At 47.4% G+C, this 11,165-nt stretch overlaps 1 non-coding gene across 1 annotated transcript; it reads right to left on the minus strand.

The window, feature by feature from the left end:
• Positions 1-10,489: 10,489 nt before the first annotated feature.
• On the minus strand, positions 10,490-10,561 carry TRNAG-UCC. Its single transcript has one exon. It is a non-coding gene; the product is annotated as a tRNA-Gly (tRNA).
• Positions 10,562-11,165: the final 604 nt, after the last annotated feature.

Below are 11,165 nucleotides of genomic sequence, written 5' to 3' on the forward strand. Positions count from 1 at the left end.
CTTAGAGTCATCCGGATCTGTGTCGAAGCTAGCATCGACGTAACCCTTTACGACGAGCTCTTCGTCACCTCCATAAACGAGAAACATTTCCTTAGTCCTTTTCAGGTACTTAAGGATATTCTTGACCGCTGTCCAGTGTTCCGCACCGGGATTACTTTGGTACCTCCCTACCAAGCTTATCGCAAGGTTTATATCAGGTCTGGTACACAACATGGCATACATTAGAGAGCCCACGGCTGAAGCGTAGGGGACAGAACTCATCTTCTCTCTATCTGCTGCCGTGGTCGGCGACTGAGTCTTACTCAATCTCATACCTTGCAAAACTGGCAAGAACCCTTTCTTTGAGTTTTCCATATTGAATTTCTTCAATATCTTGTCAAGGTATGTACTTTGCGAAAGACCTATGAGGCGTCTCGATCTATCTTTATAGATCTTGATGCCTAATATGTATGCAGCTTCTCCAAGGTCCTTCATTGAAAAACTCTTGTTCAAGTAGGCCTTTATGCTCTCCAACATCTCTATATCATTCCCCATCAATAATATGTCATCCACATATAGTACGAGGAAAGCTACAGAGCTCCCACTCACTTTCTTGTACAGACAGGCTTCTCCGTAAACCTGTATGAACCCAAACGCTTTAATCACCTCATTAAAGCGAATGTTCCAACTCCGAGATGCTTGCACTAGCCCATAGATGGAGCGCTGGAGCTTGCATACTTTGTTAGCACCTTTAGGATCGACAAAACCTTCTGGCTGCATCATATACAACTCTTCCTTAAGATTCCCGTTAAGGAATGCTGTTTTGACGTCCATTTGCCAAATTTCATAATCATAAAATGCGGCAATTGCTAACATGATTCGGACTGATTTCAGCTTCGCTACGGGAGAGAAAGTCTCTTCGTAGTCAACTCCTTGAATTTGTCGAAAACCCTTTGCGACAAGTCGAGCTTTGTAAACGGTTACATTACCGTTTGCATCAGTCTTCTTCTTGAAGATCCATTTATTTTCTATGGCTCGCCGGTCATCGGGCAAGTCCATCAAAGTCCATACTTTGTTCTCATACATGGATCCTATCTCGGATTTCATGGCCTCAAGCCATTTGTTGGAATCCGGGCCCGCCATCGCTTCTTCATAGTTCGAAGGTTCACCGTTGTCTAACAACATGATTTCCATCACAGGGTTGCCGTACCATTCTGGTGCGGAGCGTACCCTTGTGGACCTTCGTGGTTCAGTAGTAACTTGATCCGAAGCTTCATGATCATCATCATTAACTTCCACTTCAGTTGGTGTAGGCATCACAGGAACAACTTCTTGCGTTGCGCTACTTTCCTGTTCGAGAGGGGGTGTAATTACCTCATCAAGTTCTACCTTCCTCCCACTTACCTCTTTCAAGAGAAACTCTTTCTCTAGAAAGGATCCGTTCTTGGCAACAAAGGTTTTACCTTCGGATCTAAGATAGAAGGTATACCCAATAGTTTCCTTAGGGTATCCTATGAATACGCATTTCTCCGCTTTGGGTTCGAGCTTTTCTGATTGAAGTTTCTTCACATAAGCATCGCAGCCCCAAACTTTAAGAAACGACAACTTAGGTTTCTTGCCAAACCACAGTTCATACGGTGTCGTCTCAACGGATTTAGACGGTGCCCTATTTAAAGTGAATGCTGCAGTTTCTAATGCATATCCCCAAAATGATAGCGGTAAGTCGGTGAGAGACATCATAGATCGTACCATATCTAATAAAGTGCGATTACGACGTTCAGACACTCCGTTGCGCTGCGGTGTGCCAGGCGGCGTTAGTTGTGAAACGATTCCATACTTTCTTAGGTGTGTGCCAAACTCGTGACTCAAATATTCTCCTCCACGATCAGATTGTAGACATTTTATTTTTCTGTCACGTTGATTCTCAACCTCATTCTGAAATTCCTTGAACTTTTCAAACGTCTCAGATTTGTGCTTCATCAAGTAGATATACCCATACCTACTCAAATCATCGGTGAGAGTGAGAACATAACGATAACCACCGCGAGCTTCAACGTTCATTGGACCACACACATCAGTATGTATTATTTCCAATAAGTCGGTGGCTCTCTCCATTATTCCTGAGAATGGAGTCTTAGTCATCTTGCCCATGAGGCACGGTTCGCATGTGTCAAATGATTCAAAGTCAAGAGACTCTAGCAGTCCATCAGTGTGGAGCTTCTTCATGCGCTTAACGCCGATATGACCAAGGCGGCAGTGCCACAAGTATGTGGGACTATCGTTATCAACTTTGCATCTTTTGGTACTCACACTATGAATATGTGTAACATCACGATCGAGATTCATCAAGAATAAACCATTCACCAGCGGAGCATGACCATAAAACATATCACTCATATAAATAGAACAACCATTATTCTCTGACTTAAACGAGTAGCCGTCTCGCATTAAGCAAGACCCTGATACAATGTTCATGCTTAAAGCTGGTACTAAATAACAATTATTAAGGTTTAAAACTAATCCCGACGGTAGATGTAGAGGTAGCGTGCCGACGGCGATCACATCGACCTTTGAACCATTCCCGACGCGCATCGTCACCTCGTCCTTGGCCAGTCTCCGCTTATTCCGCAGTTCCTGCTTTGAGTTGCAAATATGAGCAACAGCACCGGTATCAAATACCCAGGAGCTACTACGAGCGCTGGTAAGGTACACATCAATAACATGTATATCACATATACCTTTAACGTTGCCGGCCTTCTTGTCCGCTAAGTATTTGGGGCAGTTGCGCTTCGAGTGACCCTTTCCCTTGCAGTAGAAGCACTCAGTCTCAGGCTTGGGTCCGTTCTTTTTCTTCTTCCCGGCATCTGGTTTACCGGGCGCGGCAACAGCTTTGCCGTCTTTCTTGAAGTTCTTCTTACCCCTGCCTTTCTTGAAACTAGTGGTCTTGTTGACCATCAACACTTGATGCTCCTTCTTGATTTCTACTTCTGCAGACTTGAGCATCGAGTACAACTCGGGAATGGTTTTCTCCATCCCTTGCATGTTGTAGTTAAGCACAAAGCCTTTGTAGCTTGGTGGGAGAGACTGGAGGATTCTGTCAATGATAGCATCATCCGGAAGTTCGACTCCAAGTGAAGTCAGACGACCGTGTAACCCAGACATTTTGAGTATGTGCTCACTGACAGAACTGTTCTCCTCCATCTTACAGCCGAAGAACTTGTCGGAGACTTCATATCTCTCGACACGGGCATGAGCTTGAAAAACTAGCTTCAGCTCTTGGAACATCTCATATGCCCCGTGTTGCTCAAAACGTCTTTGGAGCCCCGTTTCTAGACTGTATAACATGCCACACCTGACTAGAGAGTAGTCATGACTTCGCGCTTGCCAGACGTTTAGAACGTCCTGCGCTTCTGCGGGAGCGGGAGGGTCACCTAGCGGCGCATTAAGGACATAAGCCTTTTTAGCTGCTTCAAGGATGAGCTTCAGGTTGCGAACCCAGTCCGCATAGTTGCTACCATCATCTTTCAGCTTGTTTTTCTCTAGGAATGCGTTGAAGTTGAGGTTGACGTTGGACATCTACAATATTTATAAAGACAACTTTTAGACTAAGTTCATGACAATTAAGTTCATTTAATCAAATTAAGTATGAACTCCCACTTAAATCGACATCCCTCTAGTCATCTAAGTGTTACATGATCCATGTTGACTAACCCGTGTCCGATCATCACGTGAGACAGACTAGTCACCATGGTGAGCAACTCATGCTGATCGTATTCAACCATACGACTCATGTTCGACCTTTCGGTCTCTTGTATTCGAGGTCATGTCTGTACATGCTAAGCTCGTCGAGTCAACCTAGGTGTTTTGCGTGTGTAAATCTGGCTTACACCCGTTGTATGCGAACGTTAGAATCTATCACACCCGATCATCACGTGGTGCTTCGAGACAACGAACCTTCGCAACGGTGCACACTTAGGGGAATACGTTCTCGAAATTTTAGGAGGGATCATCTTATTATGCTACCGTCGTTTTAAGCAATAAGATGTAAAACATGATAAACATCACAATGCAATCATATAGTGACATGATATGGCCATTATCATCTTTGCTCATTCGATCTCCATCTTCGGGCATCGCATGATCATCATCGTCACCGGCGTGACACCATGATCTCCATCATCGTGTCTTCGTGAAGTTGTCACGCCAACTACTACTATCACTACTACTATGGCTAACCGTTAGCAATGAAGTAAAAGTAGCAAGCACATGGCGTTGCATCTCATACAATAAATTAAGACAACTCCTATGGCTCCTGCCGGTTGTCATACTCATCGACATGCAAGTCGTGAAACCTATTACAATAACATGATCATCTCATACATCATACATGCAACATCACAACTTTGGCCATATCACATCACATGTCAAACCCTGCAAAAACAAGTTAGACGTCCTCTAATTGTTGTTGCAAGTTTTACGTGGCTGATTTGGGTTTCTAGCAAGAACGCCTTCTTACCTACGTGACAGCCACAACGATGATATGCCAAAGCTATTTACCCTTCATAAGGACCCTTTTCATCAAATCCAATCCGACTAGAGTAGGAGAGACAGACACCCGCTAGCCATCTTTATGCACGATGTGCATGTCTGTCGGTGGAACCAGTCTCACGTAAGCGTACGTGTAAGGTCGGTCCGGGCCGCTTCATCCCACAATACCGCCGAAAAAGAATAAGACTAGTAACGGCAAGCAAATTGACAAACCATCGCCCACAACTTTTGTGTTCTACTCGTGCATGGAATCTACGCATAGAAAACCTGGCTCGGATGCCACTGTTGGGTAACGTAGCATAAATTCAAAATTTTCCTACGCTTATTCAGATCTTCCTATGGAGAGACCAGCAACGAGAGAGGGGTAAGAGCATCTTCGTACCTTTGAAGATCGCTAAGCGGAAGCGTTTGCTAGAACGCGGTTGATGGAGTCGTACTCGCAGCGATTCCGATCTAGTGCCGAACAACGGCACCTCCGCGTTCAACACACGTGCAGCCCGGTGACGTCTCCCGCACCTTGATCCAGCAAGGAGGAGGGAGAGGTTGGGGAAGAAGACCAGCAACACGACGGCGTGGTGTTGGTGGAGAGACGAGGTCTCCCGGCAAGGCTTCGCCAAAGCGCCGGCAGAGAGGAGGAGGGAGAGAAGCAGGGCTGCGAGAGAGAGATTAAACCGTGTCTCAAACAGCCCCGGACCTCATCTATATATAGGGGGAGAGGGAGGGGGCGCAGCCCTTAGGGTTCCCACCCCTAAGGGGTGCGGCAGCCCTCAGATGGGGAAGGGGTGGCGGCCAGGGCAAGGAGGAGGGGTGGCGCACCCCTCTGGTGGGCCTAAGGCCCACCTGAGTTAGGGTTCCCCCCCTCTTTTCCTTTCCCCTGCGCCATGGGCTGAGTGGGGAGGCGCACCAGCCCAACTAGGGGCTGGTTCCCACTCCCACTTAGCCCATCTTACCTCTTGGGGTCGCAGCCCCCCTTCGGTGGTCCCCCGGGACCACCTCCGGTGGTCCCGGTGGTCCCGGTACGTTACCGGTGATGCCCGAAACACTTCCGGTGTCGAAACCATCCGTCCTATATATCAATCTTTACCTCCGGACCATTCCGGAGCTCCTCGTGACATCCGGATCTCATCCGGGACTCCGAACAACTTTCGGTAATCTCGTATAACAATTCCCTATAACCCTAGCGTCATCGAACCTTAAGTGTGTAGACCCTACGGGTTCGGGAGACAGGCAGACATGACCGAGACACCTCTCTGGCCAATAACCATCAGCGGGGTCTAGATACCCATGGTGGCTCCCACTAGCTCCACGATGATCTCATCGGATGAACCACGATGTCAAGGATTCAATCAATCCCGTATACGATTCCCTTTGTCTGTCGGTATAGAACTTGCCCGAGATTCGATCGTCGGTATACCTATACCTTGTTCAATCTCGTTACTGGTAAGTCTCTTTACTCGTTCCGTAGCACGTCATCGTGTGACTAACTCTTTAGTCACATTGAGCTCATGATGATGTTCTACCGAGTGGGCCCAGAGATACCTCTCCGTCACACGGAGTGACAAATCCCGATCTCGATTCGTGCCAACCCAACAGACACTTTCAGAGGTACCCGTAGTGCACCTTTATAGTCACCCAGTTACGTTGTGACGTTTGATACACCCAAAGCACTCCTACGGTATCCGGGAGTTGCACGATCTCACGGTCGAAGGAAAAGATACTTGACATTAGAAAAGCATTAGCATACGAACAATACGATCTAGTGCTAGGCTTAGGATTGGGTCTTGTCCACCACATCATTCTCCCAATGATGTGATCCCGTTATCAATGACATCCAATGTCCATGATCAGGAAATCATGATCATCTATTGACTAACGAGCTAGCTAACTAGAGGCTTGCTAGGGACACATTGTGATCTATTCATTCACACATGTATTACTGTTTCCTGTTAATACAATTATAGCATGAACGATAGACGATTATCATGAACAAGGAAATATGATAATAACCATTTTATTATTGCCTCTAGGGCATATTTCCAACAGAAACGCGCTCCGACGAGTAGCGAGCTCACTACAGTTCGGCGGCGCCGAAGGCTGAAGAGACCTTAAAAATTATCGTGGGGGCTCCTTGATACATGTCTAAGATATTGTGAAATTTACACAATTTCTGGAGTAGTGGAGATAGGGTTTTGAGCAAGAAATTTCAATCTTTTGAAAATTTTGAATTGGCGGCGTCCCAAGGAAGACACGTCCGCGTATTTTAAACCTAAATTTAGATCGAAAGTAGGTCGATGAGAACGTGTTTTGGCACTGAATTCGTACGTTGGGTCATCACTTTTATCCGTATGGATCCAAACAAATAGGTGGGGACGAAATGGGTAAGTTGTCGTAAGTTGCTCTAATGGTTCGGTTGGGTGGTATCGCTGAATGTGGCTAACGACGATGCCCGTCCCCGGCCCCTCAATGCATGCGGATGCGGGCGACATAGGGTGTGTTTGGAAGCAGTTCCCATCCTATGCTAGTTGTTCCCATTTGAGACATGCTGAGTATAAACATGCTCAGTACATGCAACTGCAGTTGTTTGGTAGAAGTGTATGTATTGACGCATGTTGAACTGAGATTGTGTTTGGCAGGCTGCATCAAACGACGGGAGGGGTGGAGGCGCCAGCGGGCCGGCAAGCCGGCGGCCTCAGCCTGGCGGAGGGGGAGGGGGAGGGGTGGATGGGAGGGTGGCTACCTGTGCTGGGGAGGCGACAGCGGGCCGGCGGGACGATGGGGAGGGGCCGGCGGGAAGGGGCCGGCGGGAAGGCGGGACGGCGGGCCGGCGGGAAGGCGGGACGGCGGGGACGGCGGGACGGCGGGGACGACGGGACGGCGGGCCGGCGGGAAGGCGGGCCGGCGGGCCGGCGAGCCGGCGGGGACGGCGGGCCGGCGGGGAGGGGCCGACGGGCCGGCGGGGAGGAGCCGGCGGGACGGCGGGGAGGGGCCGGCGGGACGCCTGGCGGCTAGGTCGGGAGGAGGAGTAGGAGCGGGCTAGGTCGGGAGGAGGAGGACGAGCGAGGGAACGAGGTCCCTTCAGCATAGCTGAGTCCAGCTCGGCTGTATGGGCGAGCTCCCTTCAGCATAGTTCTGGGCCTTTTTTGCATCGATGGAGCTATGCTCAGAAGAGCCCATACACCCTGCCAAACACCTAAAAGTGGGTTGAAGAGGGAACATTTGGCCTTATGCACCCTCCGTGCAGGCTACCAAACACACCCTACGATTTCCTCTCTCGAGGCTCCTCCCGTCTCTCCGTGATAGATGAACCATGTCCGTCGGACGGTCACAAATTGGAGGGCAGGGGAGCAGCTAGCGGAGTGGCGCGCGTTTGTCCTTGCATTGCCGGCCCGGCCTGACGTTGCTGTCGCTCGCCGGAACGAAATCTTGGAACGTTGTAGCGCGGGGCCGTTCTGGTTTGTGTGGTGACTGGTGGGATCCAGCCCGCGCACGAGTACGACCGGTCCACCACGGCCGCACGGACCACTGGACCAGCCTTGAGCCGTACCTGCGGGCGGGTGGCTTCAGCCCTTGTCCCGTTGTCCCCGTTATCCACCTGAATGGATGCGCATGCCCGTGCTTGTGGCCTCCCTCCGATTTCCGGCGAGTTGCGGTGCGCGCCAGTCGACCTTTTTCTATTTCTATTTCTATTTTTATTTCTCAAAATAAATGACCGATCTTCTTAACGCACGTCCAACAGTTTTTACACGGCTCGGATATTGTTTACACAACTAACTTTTTCAAGAAAAAAGTTATTAAATGATTTCGTTAAAAAAGCGTGCGTACATTTGTTAGGTGTTGGAATTTCTAAATGCATGCCTTTTTTTTTACATTACAGACATCATTTTAAGATTGTGCGGATGGTTTTTTAAATTCCATCAATAATTTACCTTTTTTTAATGAAGGGTATCTTTAAACATGTGAACATATTTAATGTCATGAACGATTTATTGAATGGTATGAACGCTTTTCTAAAATTATGAAAGTATTTTTTTTCACTTTTATGGACTCTTAACAAAAAATCATGGTCACATTTCTTAAATATGCAAACATTTTATTAATATGACGAACATTTATTTTAATTGTATGGACATTTTATATTGAAAAATATGATCATGTTTTATATAATCCATGAATATTTTTTATATGTGCGGATAAGTTTACAAGAATTTGTGTCAAGTATATTTTGAATGAATATTTCAAAATATAAACAAAGGCAAAGAATTACAAAGAATGAACGAATGTTGTACGATATGGACGCGCCACACGGCAATGGCCTGTGTGAGTACGTAGCCCGAGGAACTTGTCCATTTCTTTTCCTCGGGCTGATGGACGTTTCCAAGAGGGAGCAGCTGTGGCGATGAATCCTCACACCACCCGGCAATTTCCACTGTTTTGATCTTTTTTCGTAATTTCAGCCGGATTTGATCTTGATTGAAAAAAAAAAGATTTGATTCTTTTGCTACCGCCAAGGCCCCTCACGGTAGGAAAATGGCCTACCGCCAAAGAGGTTGACGGTAGGCAAGTGACCCAAGCGCCAAGGAGTCCGGCGGTAGGCACTCGCGCATACTGGATCTGCAACTTAGATTTTTTTTTTACGATAGGTGTGCAACCCTATTGTCAGGGGTTTTGGCGGTAGGTTGTTATCCCTACCGCCAAGGACTCCGACGGTAGCAAAAGGGTCAGATCCGGAAAAAAAATTCAGACGGGGTTATAATCCGGCTGAACTTACTTAAAAAGGTCAAACCACAAAATATTGCCACAGCAACCCTAACACACGCGTGATTTTAGCGCCGCTGAAAAACTTGTTTTTTTTCTCGCACGTAGTCCTTTCGGTCGCTTCAACGAACGTGTAAAAAAACGTTCGTGCTACAGTTGGTTCAATGTGGGGAGTAAAATGGCATCACGCGCTGACTTGCACGCGACTTCCACCAACCGCCGGATCGAGCTGCCGACGCCACAGCCCGCACCTCCCCATTTACTCGGTGCCCCGATGACGCTTTCCCGGCCTATCCCCGCGTGCTGCCGCTGCTTCCTCCACCTCCTCTTGTCGCTGCCGCCCCTCGAGCGTGTCATTCCTCCGAAGAACACCGTTTGGCCGCCCACTGTCGCTCGGCGCCCACAAGGTGTTTGATAAAACGCTTGCAAGGTATGTATTGCTTGAACTTCACATTTTGTAGAAAAAATTGGTGCATGTTGTTTGTAGTTTTATAGACTAGTTTAAATTCAATGTTGTAGATGAGTTTGCCATATGATTCTTCCGACGAAGAATTTGATATTCAAGAGGAGGAGAACCTTGAATATCCTAGATATGCACGTGAATAAAAAGCCGAAGCATGGTGGTTCGGTTATGGTCGTTAGAAATTTTGGAGGGATAAAAGATCGATTCCGACAATAGATAAATGAGGCATTATTTTACGAATAATCCCGCATACCCCGAGTCCTACTTTCGTCAAGGATGGCTCGATTTGTTGCCTGCTATCATGACATTCAACGTGTCGAAACGTATGATGATCTTCAGAAGAAATCTAATCGAGAAGTGATGGACATGAAATGGTAAAAAAAAACTAATGATTTGTATGTTTAATGTTGTATTGTTGAACTATTTGTTGTATTAGAAGATAAATTATTTAATTGAGTTGTAAATAAAATTAAACTATTTATTATTGATTTATTTTTTATGAGCACCTGGCCCGAATACGTCGGCCACTCGACTGCATCAATCAACTTGGATACTGATCGGACCAAGAGGAAAAGCTAGAGTAGATTACTGACGCGTCGTCGGCCGTTAGACTCGTCCTTGCATTGACTGCCATCAGCAGTACATCGGCTAGTGATCTTTCAGGTGGCTTCGTGGAGATCTCTCCGGCACCAGGGTGACGCACAGTCTGTGTCCACGTCTGAGCGCGGATGACCAAAAAAAAGATGCGTCTGCCGGGAGTCGAACCCGGGTCTATTGCTTGGAAGGCAATTATCCTAACCGTTGGACTACAGACGCTTTGACTTGCTAATTTTCATAATACAGTCTATTTAGATTCTAAAATGAGGACATAAGTGACGTGCATTACGGCACGCCCTTCATATGTAGTCATGAAAAAAGGACATGTGTTAAACATACGCTTTTACCATTTTTCAGACGTCTGATTTTAAATTCGATTCAGGTCATTCTTCTGTCCGGCCGATGCACATGAATCTCTGCGCGTCGTCTGTCCTCAGCCATGTGTACCGGGTTGTGATATGCCGCGGTTTTGCGGGTTTCATTTGGTCAGACCTTTCGACCCACCTTCCTCATGTCTTTTGTCCGACATGCTCGTCGGCGCCAGTCGGCCGCAAGGTATTTCGTCTCACTACTGTCCTTCATCTGTCCAATTTTTTGTCCGACATGTTCTGTCTCTTTGCGCCGATTTCAGTTCATCGCCATGGCCGCTGGTCACAGGTCAGAGATCCATGACGCATGGGGTGGTTCGGTTCACATGCTTGGTCGAGGATAGGCAGGATTGTTTCTTTTTGTGTTATCTGCTGGGCGGCGCCAGCAATTTCATGTTTTCATGTGTTGGTGTAGTTCAGCATGCCCAGGGAAAAGAAATGGAAAATCACATTCT

The sequence above is a fragment of the Hordeum vulgare genome, chromosome 7H (assembly GCF_904849725.1).
Source record: "Hordeum vulgare subsp. vulgare chromosome 7H, MorexV3_pseudomolecules_assembly, whole genome shotgun sequence".
NCBI classification, from domain to species: domain Eukaryota; kingdom Viridiplantae; phylum Streptophyta; class Magnoliopsida; order Poales; family Poaceae; genus Hordeum; species Hordeum vulgare.